An 18,920-nucleotide genomic window follows, 5' to 3' on the forward strand; every position below is an offset into this window, starting at 1 on the left:
TCAGACCAAATTCCCAACAGGAATTTCTATGGGCGGGAGAGGAGGGGATTTTCAGAAGCATTTTGTATTCAGTGGGAGCAGAGTTAAAGGTACTTTGTGCAGTTTTGCAAATCTCACCCTAAATTCTATCCTTGGTTCAATGAAGTAACAGCTGAAGTTTTCATTAATTTTTGGTTCATAAAAACACAGAACAAAGAAACATTAGAGCCTACATAAGCAAAACCACAAGAATTCAGCATGGAAATCAATTTAGGTTTTTCCTGAAACAAAAACATGATGTTTAATGCTAGGTGAAAGCCTGAAGTGCCCACATCACTACTGACCAGCTGCATTATTTTCAGATTCTTTGATTACTCCCCACAAAGACAGTGATGTTATCAAAGTGCCTGTAAAGCCTTTTTAATTTACATGCACTATTTTTTCAATGATCTTTACAACCACTTTGTCACAATTCATGTTCCAGCCCACCTGCCTGTGATTTGAGCACACAAAAGCCAACAAATCTCTCCTCTTTTCCTTTTATTAATAGGGGAAACTGAGCTGTTTTCAGATTCCTGTGGTGAGACACAGGACTGATTTATCGGAGCGGTTCCATGGCATTTGTGGAAGCGCCGCATGTGCTCACTCAATACTCAGCATAATTACAAATCAAACATTTATATCAATAAAAGGAGCTAATGGGCTGACAGGTCCTGTATTCCTTTCATTTTGGGGCAGGAAGGAAAAAGGTAAAGGTGAAACCAATACTGTGGCTCCTAGGTGCTACTATAATAAAAATAAGATGTTACTAGCTGTTGTTGGTATTAATAGCCCTAGGAAAAGTGTCAGAGGGAGGATGTTCTTGAGTATAAAGCAAAAAAACTCAGAGACTATTTTTGGCCCTGATCCTGCACATACATGCTTAATTTTATGTAGTCCTATTTGATTTGCATGCACAAGTGTTTGCTGCATCAAGGCCTTTGTGTGCCTCAGGATTTGAGAGCCAAACCTGAGGTGCCTAGGGTCTGATTTGAAGAGGTGCTGAGTCCCTACAGCCGCCATTTATATTAGCTCGAGTTGTAGCTGTTAAGCACCTTTAAAAATCAGGTATTGGGTGTCTCATGTCAGGCACCCAAAAATAGTAAGCCATTTAAAAAATGTGACCATTAACTACTCTGTGCTTCTTTCCTCATCTGTGCAATGAAAAAAATAATGCCTTCCTTACTGGAGTATTGTGAGTTTTATTAATCAAATGTTTGTAAACATCTTGAGATACATGGACTGTGGACATCATGCTAGTGCAAAAAACTGGTTATGTTATTAATCTTTAGATCAGCCTACAATAATAGTAGTTAAAAAGCACAGGACTTGGAGTTCGGAAATGTCAATCTTCTTTCTATCTGCTATGTGCACCTTTGCTGTATGACCTGGATTGCCATGTGGTGTCACACTGCACTGTTAAACAATGGTTACATTCCAACTCCAGAGGTGGTTGCACTTCAGTTGTGAAGCCTGTTTGTAAAGTCTCTGATGTGCTTTGGGAAGAAAGATGCCATATAAATACAAGATAATCATACTATCTATGAAGACACTATACCAGGAGGGTGACAGCTTCTAGGACTCTGCATGAGGATGTAGGGTTTCTTCTACTAAGTTATCCTGATGTGAGGTGCTTGAACCCAGCACAGAAATACAAAACTGATTTGAGATTAGATCAGATGTGCCCACTCTAGCTACAAGCTAGCAATATAAAAGATTTGAGCCTCTCTCTGAGGCTAAGGGAACGAAGAGAACATATAGACATCTAACTATAAAAATAAATAAATAAATTTTGTTAGTCTCTAAGGTGCCACAAGTACTCCTGTTCTTTTTATATGGACATCTACTTCCTGTAAGGTGGAAAGGCCATGGGAGAAATCTAACTTTGAGACAGAGGTTAGCTGAAGCTTGTTTTGTTGTTCAAATTGACAGTATCTTGAGGGTTTCTAATTTGTTGGCAATAGTATGAATGCCACCAGTTTACAAGCACTTTGGAAGAAGCAGAGCACATTTCCCATGATCTGCTTAACCTCACATTAAAGCTATTTCCACATTTTAACAGAGTGAGAAAAAATAAATCTGGAATAGCTGAGCAAAAAATAGCTGAATTAAAAATTGCATGTTTTAATAATCAATAACTGGAGTGAATGAAGTACTTGAAGCAGCAATGAGCCTTCCACCAAGCCTCTTAATCATCAAATCCAAATCTTAAATCAGATAAAGGGAGCTTGCTTTAAGAAAGGAAACAGCAAAAGTTTTCTCTCTCTTGTAATTTTCCACATTTTAAATAAAAGCTGCACTTTCCTGCCATTCTTAGGTTGACACATCACCGCTTAGAGGCTATATAGGGACTTATCCGTAACCTGTCTTCAAGCCTCACTGGGCTAAATAACCACTTGGGAGTTTGTTTACCAGTGGCTCCAACCCCAACAGACTGTGCGTACACCTTGTATGGTGTGTAATAAACAATGTTCTGGCCAAGAAGAGAAACAGAAGTAGCAGTAACTGCTGCTCTGCAAAGTCACTGATCAGTAACAAGGAATGTAATCGGTAAAACCTCTGCCTGAGCTAAGAGACTACTGTAACTAACTTCCGATCTCCGAAGAAATACGTACTTCAGAAGCCTTCACCATCCTGCTGCCGTCACACAACTGATCTCCCGGCATGTTTTCATGGCATTTTAATCAAACCTAATCAGAGCTCTGCAAAAATGGGGTCCAGTCTTCACAACAAATTTAACTGTTTCAGTCCCAGCCATTTGGCAGTTCATCAAGGTCCTGTCTCAAGCAGACCTCTGTGCCTGCATGGAGCCCTGTGATTAGGGCTATAGCGCGAGGATTTTGTAAAATGTTGATGAAATGACCATCGCATCAAATATGTCTTTGATCTGAACTAATTTTCTTGCAAAAGAGAAAAACTAAAATGTACTTGTTTTGCTTGATAATGGCTGTATTTTCAAGGAAAAAACATGTCATTTCACTTGGGAGAGAGGGTCAAGACATGGCCCATTTTCAAATAACATGCAAAGGCCTCTATTTTTAAGGCCTTCATCTTTGTCGCACATCTCTGCTAATAAAGTTAAGGGACTGCATGGCACCTTTGTGTCCTTGGTTTAACTCTTGGATAGGTTACTAGTGTGCCCAAAATCATCACCATGACTGTAGTGGTGGTGACTTATTTCTATTGAAAGTTCTTGGTTCAGTACCTAGTGTGAGCTTTAGTCCCATGGAGGAGGAGGAATAAAACGCACTATTGAATTTGAAACTAAGAACATGGCTACACTTGCAGATGTAGAGCATTTTGAGTTAAATCCACCTTCGGAGAGCACAGTAGGGAAAGTGCTGCAGTCTGTCCACACTGACAGCTGCAAGCGCACTGGCGTGGCCACATTTGCAGCACTTGCAGTGGCATTGGGAGCGGTGCATTACGGGCAGCTATCCCACAGAGCACCTCTTCCCATTCTGGCGCTGTGGCTTGTGGGAAGGGGGCAGGGGGTGCGGGGCATTCTGAGTCCTGTCCCAACGCCCCGTGATGCATCGGTTCGCATCCCAGCAATCCCTGTGCCTCCATCCACATTTGGCGCCATCTTTCAACGTTTTTTGTACTGCGCGCTCTGTCTTCCCTTTAGGTCTGCAGGAATGATGCCCGAACTGCTGAGGAGTATGCTGACGAGTCTCGCCAGCACATCACGTTTGGCAGTCGAGTTATTCCTTATGTTCCAAAGTGACAGTGAGGGCTCTGACGATATCCACTCGAGTAATGCATATGACACAAGTTTGCTTGTGGCATTCACGGACATGTTCACCACTGTGGAGCGCCGCTTTTGGGCTCGGGAAACAAGCACTGAGTGGTGGGATCACATCGTCATGCAAGTCTGGGATGACGAGCAGTGGCTGCAGAAATTTTGGATGAGAAAAGCCACTTTCATGGGAATGTGTGATGAGCCTGCCCCCACCCTGCGGCGCAAGAACACAAGATTGAGAGCTGCCCTGATGGTGGAGAAGCAGGTGGCTATTGCAATCTGGACGCTGGCAATTCCAGACAGCTACCGATCGGTCACTAACCAGTTTGGAGTGGGAAAGTCGACCGTTGGAATCGTGTTGATGCAAGTTTGCAGGGCCATTAATCGCATCCTGCTCAGAAAAAACGTGACTCTGGGTAGCGTGCATGACATTGTGGATGGCTTTGCACAAATGGGTTTCCCTAACTGCGGAGGGACGATAGATGGCACACATATTCCAATTCTGGCACCAGCCCACCTAGCCTCCGAGTATTTATTGAAAAGAAAATTAATTTATTGAAAAGAAACCCAACTGCATGGGAAACAGAAAGGGCAAAGGGGTGGGGTGGGAAATGGTACAATCACAGATTTGCGTATGTCCTGTTATACTCAGCCTTCCTGTCTGGAGTGCTGTGCAATGAGTGCTGCACTATACTGCATAGTGATGGGGGTTGAGTGCAGTGGGTTAAGGTTGTAGTTTTCAGGGCTGGGTGGTGAAGCTACAGGTGTTGGAGGCAGCTGATGGCGGTAAGAACCCAGATGTTGGGGTAAGTGGATTGGAGGTGACATGGGGACACAATGGAAAGAGTTTTGGGACAAGGGCTGCAGGGGGGAGGGGGTATGATATTGCTCTGCTTGCATGGCTACAAGCTCCTGGATAGAGTCTGCTTGGCGCTCCATTATGCTTATCAGCCAATCCATGCTTTGCTACCGGAGCACCGCACTTTTGTGCTGGCACTCCTCATTCTGCTGGCGAATCCTCCTTTCACTATCCCGCCACTCCTGTACTTTTTGATTTTCATTACTTGAATGCTGCATTACTTCATGCAACATGTCTTCCTTGCTTCTACATGGCCTCTTTCTGATTCTTTGAAGTCTTTCGGCCAGTGATAACACAGATGGCTGAGATCTCAAGGTTGCGTCTGTAAAGGCAAAATGCAACACTTAACAGAGGCAGCATTGTTCACACCAGACAGAGCAATGATTCCCCTGTGCTTAAGGGCAAGCACAGTCTACACAATAGATAATTTGGCCATCCCAAAGCGAGCACACTTAACCCATGGGAGCCCCAAAATGGTGAGTAAGCATAGGGTCAAGAGTGACTGATTGTTTCACGGCTGTACTGTCTTCTGTGTTTCTGTGCCTTGGGGAGAGTCAACGGTGGCAGGGGGCCCCAATAAGGAACACTGTCCCCACATTTTCCACAGGAGTTCGTCCTGGAAGATATCTCGCTGCTGGGAAGCAAGGGAGGGTCTTCTACTGCAATGTGGCTTCCGCCTGGCCTATATGCAGCTTGCCTGTGTGCAGCAATGGTCCCCCCGCCCCTCACGGCACAGTGGCGTGGACAAGTTAGCCTTACTGGGACAAGGAATACAGTGGCTCTTCCGAGAAAGCTGTGCAAGTGCATTGCCCTTGTTATGGATGAGACCTTTGAAGAGATCACAGTGGCTGATTACCACGATGTGAGAGAGCACATCAACGCCCTATTCCACAGCTAGGCATGCATTCAGCCCTAACCCTCCTCACCCCAAGAGCCCACACTGAATAACTTCCTTCCCAAAATAAAAGCCGCTTACCGGGAACCTCCTCTGGTGTTTGTCCTTCCCCAAGCACTGGCCACCGCAACTGGCTACATTCCTCCTGGTTTGAGAACAGCTCCTGGCTGCATGCATCTAGGGATTCCGGGGTGTTTCCTCCACCTCAGCACCCTTCCTCCCACTTTCCTCCTCCTCCTCCTCCGCCTTGTTGCACTGGGCTCTGAAGTGTCCACGGTGGTCCTTGGAATGGAGGTGGGCTCACCCCCAAGTATCGCGTCCAGCTCTTTGTAGAAACGGCAGGTCGTAGGGGCAGCACCGGAGTGGCTGTTTGCCTCGCGGGCTTTGCAGTAGGCATTCCGCAGCGCCTTCACTTTAATCCTGCACTGCAGTGCGTCATGACCCCTTTCCTTCATGTCCCTTGATACCTGCCCGAAGGTATCGTAATTCCTATGGCTGGAGCGCAGCTGGGACTAGACAGCTTCCTCCCCCCAAACACTGATGAGGTCCAGCGCCTCGCCATTGCTCCATACTGGGGATCACCTGGCGGGTGGAGGCATGGTCACCTGGAAAGATTTGCTGAGAGCACTCCACGCCTGGCTGAGCAAACAGGAAGGGGATTTTCAAAATTCCCAGAGAATTTAAAAGGCGGGTCTGATGGTTGGTCACCTGAGGGCAGGGCAGTAGAGTTCAAAGTGATAACCAGAGTGGCTAGAACAGGCATTGTGGGACGCTTCTGAAGGCCGATCAGAGCGCACTAACAGACCAGGGCATCCACACTGGCACCGCAGCACTCCAAACGTTATTCCACTTGCCAAGGTGGCGTACCAGGAGCGCTCTAGCCACAGAGTCAGAGTGCTCTATGTGCCTTGCCACTGTGGACGGGTAGTGAGCTAGTGCGCCCTGGGCTCCTTTAATGAGCTGTAACTCGCACGTGTAGCCAAGCCCTAACTGGCATGCTTGTTACTGAGGAAGAAATGTGGAATGTGGTTGGAGACAGGTCCAATTTTTCACATGTTAATTTTAGGTCCCCCAGTCATTGGTTCCCCATCTTGAGACAAGTAGGGAGCGTACCAAGCTGGGGACTCAAAATGAGTGGAGACTTTTGATAGTTTGGGACTTAATTCCCCCCTCTCTCAGCAGCAGGTGGCATGTCTGGATTAGAACTGAGAGAAACCTTCACTACCAATGCTGGGGCTGTATTTGTTTTGTTGATAAATAGAGGACTTCAGTCTTCCTTCCCATCAGGCCGGTACCTTGGATGCGAACATTAGATTCTCTCTTTGTATTAAAAAATATTTGATATTTTAGCTTCTCTTAATCCAGAATATCTCAAGGTCAAATAGTGGTGTAAGAAAATCACTTGAAAGAACAGTGGTTTAGAACAAAACCCTTCAGCTCTTATTAAAACATACAGGGGAAGGAGGGGGACTTAAATATTTCTAGGGGAAGAAAGTGCTGCTTTGACTAAAAGCAAAAGCTTTTATAATAAGGACTGTGGAGCTTGTCTGCTGGCAGATACTGAGGTCTAGTGGTTGTGTTTCGCTTATGTTTATGAAACACATCTCTAACTCATGTGCTGCTTATTCTCCTCATCTACTGCATTCCTTCTGAACATATCTGAAATTCAGAGTGCATGGACTGTTCCAGTGGAGTTCAGATATAAGTGACTTCCAAGCAATTTAAGCCCTTTTCAGGGTTACATGTGAGGAAAGGAGAAAAGGAAAGTGCAACCCTGAAGATTCAGGAAACCAGTAAGAAGTCAGTGTAACCAGATATCTGTAATTATTCAAATGTTAAAACTGCATCCACAGTTCAATGTCTGTAAACCTCTCCTTTTGAAGTCAGAGGGAGGGAATGTGTGTGGGGGGGTGTTTAGACCATTCTTTGAAAGCTGAATCTGCCACTCCAAAAGTATCTTATTTGGCAAGAATACCAAATTAGTCAGGAGTCAGCACAGCAGGCTTTCTCATTCCTTCACCTTAACTAGCACCTAAAATGTTACAACTCCCTGATCTCATTCTGCTCCAACTGACTTCAGTGGGAACAGAATTGGGCCCTCCCATTATTTCCTTCTGGGCTTACTTGTGCAAAGTCATAAAGGCTTATTCTTATTGTTTGCAGTTTCTGAATGTATGGATTGCAACAATAACAGAAAAATTGGATGATCTGAGGAGTTGGAGGTTTTTTTAAGAGGGTTAAAAATATTTTGAACTCATAAACTTGTATTGCAAAGCCAGCCAACCTGAAAAGAACATATAAACGGATTAACAGGATGAAGTCATCTTGCAAAGCAATTTCAACATTTCTCTTTGTTCTCATTTTGGGAGAGGAGCAGATTTATCCTGGAGGGTTACAAAACAACAGATGAGCTTCTAAAGAGTTGAAGGGGTTTGAAATAGTAATAAGTAGCTCACATTATTATATGATTTCAAATATTCCTTGGTTAGAGACCAGTCTTTATTCAGAAACATTCCCATTAAAGTTTACACGCCATTTTTGTCTGCAGAGGGACATGAGAACTGGACTATTGGGCTGGATGTATTGGTATCAAAAGAGCAATAAATAATGGCTATATTTTTCAGTTCACCCTAAAGCATAAGGCTCTGGCTATTGGGGGAGAATGTATATAATACAGAGGAACTAATTTTTATTACCCTAATTCATTAGATATACATCTTTTATTAAATGCAGTCCCTTTTATAAAGCTATTAACTGTCATTGGCATCTAAACTGATGGTGATAGAAGTGTCAGTAATGTCAGATGGATACAAACATATTTGTAGCAAACATTTCAGTTAAATTTTCAGATACAATATAATATTTTTATATTTTTTTGTATTTTTTATACTTTATACTTTTTCCTGTGTAGTTTTTGGTTAACATTAGACCTTACCAATATGTACATACTCAGGATTTAGTCAATGTTCATTCAGGCCTCCATAATCTGGCCCCAAATTAAGAACCTCAGGATTTGCTGCATTGTTTGGGAGAAGAAAATAAGGGACCCTAGAAATGAGAACAAAGTGATTCTGAAACACTTTCTCATGTGAGAAGTTCTTACATACACAGCCCCATCTGAATTCAGGATTCCTTGTGTGACTAAAGGTTGCAAAGCAGCGCACTGCAGCATTTCTCACTGGGGCTTGATCACTGAAGTCAATGGAAATGTTTCAGTTGACTTCAGTGGGCTTTAGATCAGGCCCCTAACAATTTATACCACTTTCTCAAATGGTATACCATAATTTTGAACGTGTTCCCATAATGCAGCTTTACTGAGGAACAATAAGAACAGATCTAGCCCATTATATATTTTGTAGGTTAAGATCAATGCAACTTTCTCTAATGTGAACCTCTCAGACTAAAAATGTACATGGTAATATAAGATGATTATGTTTCTCAAATGTTTTTGATATGCCACATTTACACGAGTTTCACCAGCACGTCACTTGTACTCCAGTGCACTGTGCCTGCAGCAAGGCTAGTATTGACTTGTTAAATATTTCTAGTTTCCTTTCTTAATATATCTTCTCATTCTTTATTTATTGCTGCCTCTTCTATTGCAGTTCTTGAATATAAAGGTGAACATGTTAAATCTTATGATACTGTGGTATATAATAGGTAGCTATAATTCTATCACCTATTCTGCACATTTAAACGTTATTAATTTTACCCTACTTTCTGCTAGGCGGCAGGTCTGTGAGGTAGATTCAGGGTGGAGGATCTTACTGATTGAGAGAGTGGTCTGCTTTCTCTTTGATAGAGGTTTTATAACCTAGGGATTTTGTAGTACTTTCTATGTGTGAAGAGAAAAGGAGTACTTGTGGCACCTTAGAGACTAACCAATTTATTTGAGCATAAGCTTTCGTGAGCTACAGCTCACTTCATCTGATGCATACAGTGGAAAATACAGAACATGTTTTTATACACACAGACCATGAAAAAATGGGTGTTTATCACTACAAAAGGTTTTCTCTCCCCCTCACCCCACTCTCCTGCTGGTAATAGCTTATCTAAAGTGATCACTCTCCTTACAATGTGTATGATAATCAAGGTGGGCCATTTCCAGCACAAATCCAGGTTTTCTCACCCTCTGCCCCCCTACACACAAACTCACTCTCCTGCTGGTAATAGCTTATCCAAAGTGACCACTCTCCTTACAATGTGTATGATAATCAAGGTGGGCCATTTCCAGCACAAATCCAGAAAACCTGGATTTGTGCTGGAAATGGCCCACCTTGATTATCATACACATTGTAAGGAGAGTGGTCACTTTAGATAAGCTATTACCAGCAGGAGAGTGGGGCGGGGGGAGAGAAAACCTTTTGTAGTGATAAACACCCATTTTTTCATGGTCTGTGTGTATAAAAACATCTTCTGTATTTTCCACAGTATGCATCCGATGAAGTGAGCTGTAGCTCATGAAAGCTTATGCTCAAATAAATTGGTTAGTCTCTAAGGTGCCACAAGTACTCCTTTTCTTTTTGCAAATACAGACTAACACGGCTGTTACTCTGAAACCTTTCTATGTGTGGTTTTTCTTAATCTAAATGAACCTATCTTAACTAATGGTAGAATTTTGAAATCGTCTAATTAACATAAGCACAAGGTCCAAAATCCAATGGCACTTGTGCTCCTAAGTAACTTAGGTGCTTTTGAAAAATCCCACCTTTGTACACATTTTATTCTTTGCATATAGAAAAGTGTGGGGCTAGATTTTTCCAAAGAGTGTGGGACCTGATCTTCAAGTTCTCAACAACTGCAATTGAGGCCAAATTTTCCTAAGAGCTCAGTTCCCATTTAGCCACCTAAACAAGTGGCCAGCTTTTCATATGCACTCAGGATCAAGCAGCTCCCTTTGTGACTTTCACAGCCATTGGGTGCTGAGATCTTCTGGAATCTGATCCGTATTGTCTCTTGTATGTAACAAAATATTCCCAAAGGGAAGAATTAAAACTCTCTGGATCCCCAGATCAACATGCCTAGAATAAAATGAATTCCCATTGAAGTTCTAAATTATTCCTTAGAAAATAATTCATACTCTGAGTTTTTACCTTCTGAGGGTAACATCAAGCAACTAAACACAACAGTTAAGAAAAGTATAAAGGTACCAATGTTATCTTGCAGCAAAATAATCGTGATGTGAATTTAATCACAATTCAGAAAACTTCCAACAATTTTGGAGAATTACTAAACTGGAGAGAGATTATGCAAAGTGTATGAAAATAAAGGCAGAATGAGAGGAGGCAGAGGAATGAAAATGGAGTAGATTAGAGAAATTAATCCTATTTTTTTAATTATTTTGTCCATTTGGCTTCAATTTTGGCATCTGCAGCTAGTGATCTTATCTTATGCCTAGAATCCAGCTATATTGTTTGTTTGCTGAGGGCTCCAGAGGAACTAACAACATGCTTGAAGTTTAGCACGTGGTTATGTGCTTTACTGGATCAGGCAGAGTGCCCAGGACCTTGCAGGATTAAGGCTAAAGTGAATTGCTTCTGTTGCTTCACATCCAGTTTTCCAAATTAAGTGAAGATGAAAAGATGTCTCCATTATATACAGCATTGTGGTCACCCTCAAGTGTGATGGGATCATGGTAAATGCTGCCCTTTTCATGGTGATCATGAGAGATCTTCATCTCATGGTAAATTGCCCATGGATAATCACATTTGATCCTGTATTTTTAACAATATTTTTTCTGTCCCTCATATGCAAACATTTGCAGACTGACCTTTGTCTTTAATTTGCCTGAGAATCTAGTCAGAGTACTAGGGTTTAAAAAGAACGGAACACCCTTACCATCAATGTTTCCTGTGCTCAGTAAGCCACACTCACACTTTAACAAGCTTATTTTTCCTCCTTTCCAGAAGTACCACGTGATACCTCTTCTGCTAATGCAACTTGATGTTGCTTCGCGAAATTGCATTGCTATGGCAAGACACATTTCAATACCATGTTACATGCAGTGCTGAGGATATACCTCAAAAGTTTATTTTGGGTTCTTAGACAGTAGTTACAGAAAAGTAACTACAAAACGATCCCTCAGATCTATATTTACTTTTCATTAACAACATACATGTTGAATTTGTTTACGTTATGATTCAAAATGAGAATGTTCTCACTACCAGCACTTTGAGCTTGAACTGTTATCTGAATATCTTTCAGCTTCTTTCGTAATTATCGATAACAAAAGTGTAAGACTCATGGGGCAGATTCTCAGCTAGTAAAAATGGTCACAACTCAACTGAAGTTAACGGAGCTATGACAATTTACACCAGAAGAAGATCTGATTGAGTTTGTAGCTTGCAAGTTTGTGGATGAAACAAGCAGGATAGGCCAAATTCAGCCCTAGCATAAGCAGAAGTAACTCATGGCTTTAGTGGTGTTATGCTGGCTTACACCAGGGCAGAACTTGGCCTAAGAAGTTTCTCTCTTTTGTAGCTGTTTTAGCTGTGTGCCTGTGGAGGGTAGTGCAAATAAATGTAGTGTATTTTTCTGCTAACTGGGCAGATATGACAGGGAAGATGGAACATTTTGGAGAGCAGCTATACATGGAATTTACAAGGTTCTATATTATAAAGGGCTTGTCTGATCACTACCACTCTTTAAATGATCCTCTCCTTTCAGCCACCAGCTGAGGTCTGTTCTGCCAGATTATCACTTTTCCATTTCCATCGGCCAGCTTCTACCTCATCTTTTTTCTCTCAGCCTCAATAAATATTTTTAAAAACACCACCAAATCACCTGTAACATCTCCTGCCAAAGATTATGCCTATGATAGTTTTAACCGTATTCCTCCCAGTTGCCTATTAGAACTATTAAAAATGAAGGCTCTTTTTGTTATTCCATCAAAGTCCCACATTCCCTGCTATCCACCCCTTAGATCTTAACTTGATCCACATTTAATTTTACACAGTTCCAAAACAGTGGAAAGGACTTCCTTGTAAAACATACCCCTTTCCCTCTCACAGTTTCCCAATTCAGTTAAGAACCCCCATTTTCAAGTCTCTTAATTAAAACAAAATAACCATCCACCTATCCTTGCCAGCCTATGCCGCCTCTGAGAGGCAACATTGCAGCCTCATTTTCGTTTGTTATTGAGCTAAAAAGTAGAGACATATTATTTGTTCTATATGAGCCAGCCATTCTGCCATCCCATCTGTTTGCTCCATACCATTCAACCTTTTCTTATCTAAGGAAAATTGTTGGACTTTTCCTATATGTTTAGTAATCATCTGCCCTATGTGTGTGTGTGTGTATATATATATATATAAAAATAATATAAAATACACATACCCCATTCTTCCAGCTTTCTTGTGCAATTTAACTGTTTCCTGCACTGCGGGGGGAAAAAAGCCAAACCAAAACATAAAATATTCATCACTCATCACTGTAGTATCGATCTGTAAAACTCATCCGTATGCAGAGGGCCAGTATAAGATGGCACTGAATATCATCTTACATAATGCAACAATAAAGCAATAAGATATATAAACAACACTTTTTATTACTTGGTACACGTGTGCGCGCTCACTCTCTCTCATGTGAGAAACTAGCCTACTGGGGATCAGGCCCTCTCAGAGGTCCAGAGAGGCCTGGGCCACTTCCACCTTTTGAGGCCCCTAGCCATAATAAAAATAAAAAATGACGACACATGAAAACAAAATAAGGCACCAAAAAAAGAGTGAGACATAATTTGAATAATTTTTTATTTAACAAATGCTTTTCTGATCCAATAGTGATGTACATAAAAACAAGTTGCGAAACTTATCAAATGCCAAAAAATTAACAAATGTCTAAACTTGAGGCCCCCTTTGAGCTTGAGGCCAAATGGCCTTCCTGGCCCCCTCTCTGATTGGCCCAGCTGTGGATGGGTAAATAGTAGCTCATAGACTTCTGTGTGAGACTTGTGTACATTTGTTCAATTTTATACAAGCTGTCAGTCAGCATTATTATTATGTTATTCCTCACGAAGTTGTGACAGAGAGGAACAGGAGAAGCCAGAGCTGGGCTGATACTATGTTATTTCACCTGAGCTGTGACTAGTGAATCAGTTTCTGGAGCCTGTGAGAGTGATCCCCAATGGTGACTGTCTCAACAGGCAACTGAACAGACAAATAAGATGGGGGAGGCAGATGGGCTTGCTTAGGCACTCAAACCCAGTCTGCAGCTCTTACTCAAATGAGCAGTCTCTCTGGAGGATTGCAGGATAGTGCTGAACTGACCTGTCTAGGTGATGGAGCCCTTCTATGAGCCACACTCTCCGCTTCCCTTTGGCCTCAGTCCATCAGCCCCCTCCACCTCTCCACACTTTTTTTCACTGCATTTCTTTTTTGTAATCCTAAACCAATCTGACTCCTTAGCCTCCTATAGCCAGCTGCAAGTAATGGGATAGATACCTGCACCATCCACTCAGAGAGAGAGCAGCAGGGAAAAAAGAGAAGGTAAAACAAACAAGCTGAAAATGTCAGTTTTCCATTCATCTCAATGTGATGCTGCAGTCCCTCAGGTCTGCCGATATGGTGTGCAGTGTGAAGCTGTAAATGATCTGCACGCCCAGGATTATTCCCAAGGCTCCAAAGTGGCACCTCATAGCTGAGTCCAGCGGAGAGCCAGGAAATGGGAATACTCTGGGGAATGCTCACCTAAGGTAAAAGAATTCCTGGGCCTTTGCTTGTGAAGTGTATTGGGTGGCAGCTCTGTAGTGTGCACCCGACAGCTGGCTCCTCCAGCCTCGGTCAGTATATTAGACTTCAGGAAAGGGCTGTGATTAAGGGCTGAGACTGAGTCCTGCAGCTGACAGTGCATGGGCATTGCATTACATTTTAATGGTAACCATTAACCAAACAGTGCCCTTCAAGAGACCGACTTTTTCCCTCCAGGACATACCTGAAAAACAAAATGGAGAGTTTCCACTTGCTTTTTAGCTTGTAGGTGTTTTACTTTGTTAATATTGCTGTTTAGTCCTTGAATTGCAGAAAGGTTCAGTCCCTCTCAGCCAGCTGAAACAAGGAGCCACTCTGCAGACTAAACCAATGAGGACAGCAGAGGGAGGAGGAGGAACCAAAAAGCACACAGAGTTAGGAGACTAGGAGGACGTGGCCTTGCAGTAGGTGCACAGCGTTGGTTTTATTGGAAGAACTGGATCCCTTTCCCCTAAACATTGTGGTTTGTTTTCCCTTCCTACCCCGGCTGTTCTCAATGGTCTCTTCTGCAGGCACAGCTTGAAGGAACCAAAGAGCAGGCATGTGGCTTCAAACAATGTCCTCTCTGCACCTGCTTTGTGCTTCATACTCTCTACAGTGGAATCCACAGCTCTCGGGCTTGCCTTTAAACAGAGCCAGTAAGAGAGAGGGGGGAAAAAAGGCATGAAGTTTTAATTTCACATTTTCATGGCACAGTGTTTTTCACATCTTCTGTTGAAATGTGGATGACGATGAAACATAGATGTACTTAATGTTTAAGAAGATGACCTTCTGGGCTACCCTCCACAATTTGGATTTTCACCATACTGGCAAATTGATCCATCTTATAGTACCTGGGAGAAATACAGGCACTCCAGCTTAATAGTCAAACTCCCAGATGAATGCTTTCCTGTTTTGTGTTTTAAACATGCCACACTGTCTACTTTCAATCCAGTTTGTGATGTAAAAGGGCAGTAAAAACGAAGCCAATGAACGAAAAAAAATACCTTACATGTTTGCATCATGTTAGGTGTTTTGATTTAAATAATTAAGGCAAGAAAAATTCTCTAGGACAATGATTTTTTGTTGTATTTCATTATTGTCTGTTTGTTCATGTAGCACCAACAGTAATCTCCTAGGCACTTCCTGGGCAGATATGAAGACAATGTCCCTGCCCCATTGCTCTTACAATCTAGCCAGACAAGAAACAAGTGCAGGGGAAAGGGAAGCATCAAAAAGCAGTGTGATCAAAGGATGAAGCTAAGCTCACATCTCATTTTCATGATTTTTGCATTCCAGTCGTCTTTACAAAGGGCACATCACCTAAAGGTGGATTTAGGGAATTCTGAATGGTCCCTTTGTCCCTATGAAGAAAGTATTAATGGGTGCTGCACATGCTCTGTGAGGGAAGAATATACATTTTAAGAATTAGAAGTTGTAGAGTGGACTGTGTAACTTTGCCCCTTTCAGCAGATCAGAAAATAATTTTCAGTGGGGAGATGGATTCTAATCTCCGTGCATCTCAAGACCTCCCTACAGTGACACATAAAATGCTCTAAAGATCAATTAACAAAAATATAAAGAAAGACTAGCTTATGTTATGAGATTTCACTTTACAAGTATAAAGTCTAGAGGGCTGATTCTAATTTTGTAGTCTTCTATCACATTCTCTCATTCACCTGTGTCACAGTTGCAGGGCAAGCTGCTCTTTAGACCCCTTAGTCCTTCTCAAGTGCACCTTGCTGGTGATAGGTTTCACTCCTCTCTGGCCAGAACCTTGTGGTTCAACCACTTTTAGACTATGTCTCTAGGCTGAAGCCAGGCAGGTGGGCATTCCCCAATCAATAGTTCCTCTCAAGAAAGAGATCTTGGAGTCACAGCACAGAGTTTTCTGAAAACTTCAGCTGAATGTGCAGCAGCACTCATAAAGGCTGAGTGTGGTAGGCACTATGAGGAAGGGATAGAAAATAAGACAGAAATTATTGTAATGACTCTATTATAAATTCATGGTTTGCCCACCTTGAGTACTGTGTCCAGTTCTGGTTGCCCATCTCAAAAAGGATATAATAGAACTGGAAAAGGGGACACAAAGGTGATCAAGGGTATGGAACAACTTCCATGTGTGGAGAGACTAAAAAGATTAGGGCTTTTCAGCTTAGCAAAGAGATGACTAAGAGGGGATATGGTAGAGTTCTATAAATGTATGAATGGTGTGGAGAAAACAAGTAAGGAAGTGCTATTTACCTCACCACATAACACACAAACCAGGAATCACTCAATGAAATTAATAGGCAGCAGGATTAAAACAAACATAAGAAAGTACTACTTCACATAATGCACAGTCATCCTGTGGAAGTTGTTGCTACACCAGTGGTGGTTGTGAAGGCCAAAAGCATAACTGAGTTCAAAAAAGAATTAGATAAATTCATGGAGGATAGGTCTATCAATGACTATTAGCCAAGGTGTCATGACCCTAAACCTCTGACTGCCAGAACCTGGGTGGGAAAGATGGCTAGATCACTCCAATGGCCCTGGTCCGTACACTCACTCCAAAGCTCTCGTATGACCACTGTCAGAGACTGGATATTGGGCTTGATGGACCATTAGTCTGATCCAGAATGGCAGTTCTTAAGGTCCCTTAAGGGAACAAGAGAACATATTTTGGTCATTGTTTGATTTTTTCCCCCCAACCCGCATTTTGTCATCCATTCCCCTCCACTGCTGTGCCCACCCCAGCCCCACAAAACAGCCTTCTTTGATTTAGGTCTATGCAGTCGGACAGAATAATATCAAAGAGGTAAACTGAGTTACATGTACTAATCCCACATTCTCCACAACCTGCTACTTGACTAACATTACACTTGCTTGTGACCTTGAGGGTTTTGAAAGCTTGTCTGTCTCATGGCATTCCACCCCTAGATCTGCTGTAGGCAATTTTCCCATCAACAGCCATCCTGAACGTTCCACCAGGCTTCTAACCCATAGACTGCTGAGGACCATCTGCTCTTTTCATGTGCCTTTCTGCTGATACCAAAATCATTTCCATCTGACCGCTCCATGCTTTGCATGAATAAAAAACCTTTCGGGCTGCTGCTTCTAAAGTAGATTTACCTTCAATCACCATTTATTAAATCTCCATCCATTAAAAACCATAGCTTGCAGGAGCTGTGTGCATTAAGCCTGATTATAGAGTCTGTAGAGAAGGAGGGAGGGGGACAGCAGTTTGTACCAGTGCATTGCCTTGTTTTTCTGCTTCTCTAGCCTGGCTTGTAACACTTGTAACAGGGTGCAGATCAGAGCAGGACTCTCATGTTCTTGTGCTTTGATTTTGGTTGTACACAGCTGTGTCTTTTCTGAGTTTTAGCTATAATTTGCTGATCATTGGTTTCAGTGAAGACAGCTCAGACTATATGAATACATTTAGAGTTTCCCTTGGTGGCAGGGTGGTAGGTCACACATGGAGGGTAAGGAGCAGGGAACTAAAAAAGGAAGAGGAGGGAAGCTCACAGGTTCCTTAAGGAGGATGAGTGGCTCCTTCAAACGCACTTCACTAAAGGGCTCGGCATCTGGATCTCAAAAGGTAAGTCTGCAGTTATCTGAGGGATGGAGTAGGAGGCAAATGGCTGGAGAGATGTTCTGCTCCCTGCTCAGATTTATTTCAGAGCCTTCACCGCATAAAGGAGATCAGTTCTCTCCGTCCCACTGTATTGTTGTCACTTACGAAGGCAGCAATCATGTTAATTGCATTGATTGCGCCAATGACTATTTTTCTTCCTGTGAAAGTTATTTTTCTCTCCCCCTCCCAAGCTCCCTCCACCCCACCCCCAATCTCTCTCACGCACACACTGTGTTTTAGGCAGCTAAGATGAGGGAAGTTTTTCATGTAAAAGGGTTTGACTCTGATGCTATCAAAAGTGTGAAATAATGTCTTAATGAATATTGATTATTTTGTGTTGATGCTAAATCAATATGCAATTGATGGGGAGACTGATATATTAAAGTGATTTTTATATGATTCACGGGGTCAAAATCATGCAGATACTATAAGAAATACAATCAATACTTAGATTATTTACGGTGTACAGTGTAGTATGTGAACTGAAGAAAAAACAAGAGCTGGATGAAATGTCCTGGTGATATCTCTAAGTTCAGCTTCTCAGTGTGATTAACTTGCAACTACAGAATGAGCTGTTAGAGTCAGTGGTGAGGGATGATGTGTTTATTTTTTTATGCTTGTAGTATTTTTTAATTCACTTTTTGACTGGATTGGCGAGCTAGTTTGGAGCAAATTTGAAGCGACTCAAACCATGATTTCCCAGGGTTTCTGAACTCAGCTGGAACTTTTCTCAATGGTTGAATCAGTTTAAGTCTTGAAAAATGTCTTTCTCCTTTCCTGTAACCCAGCAGCTTTTCCTTTTAAACCAACTGCTGCTGCCCGGTGAATTTTAAATGCATAGAATTTGGTAAAGGAGTGAAAGTAAGTAAAGCAGTGGGCAGAAGTGGGAGAAAGTGGGTTTGGAGACTTCTTGGAGGAAGGAGATCATCAATACAAATAGTGACAAGGTGGGTGAGGTAATATCATTGTAGGGAGCCAGGGTGGCTTCCCTCCAAACCAGAGAGTAAAGAGCCACTCTCTTGGCCTGAGTGGGTGGGGCCAGACCAAGTTTATGCCAATCCCCGGAA

Source organism: Lepidochelys olivacea, assembly GCF_965140295.1.
Source record: "Lepidochelys olivacea isolate rLepOli2 genome assembly, chromosome: 10".
Lineage (NCBI taxonomy): Eukaryota > Metazoa > Chordata > Testudines > Cheloniidae > Lepidochelys > Lepidochelys olivacea.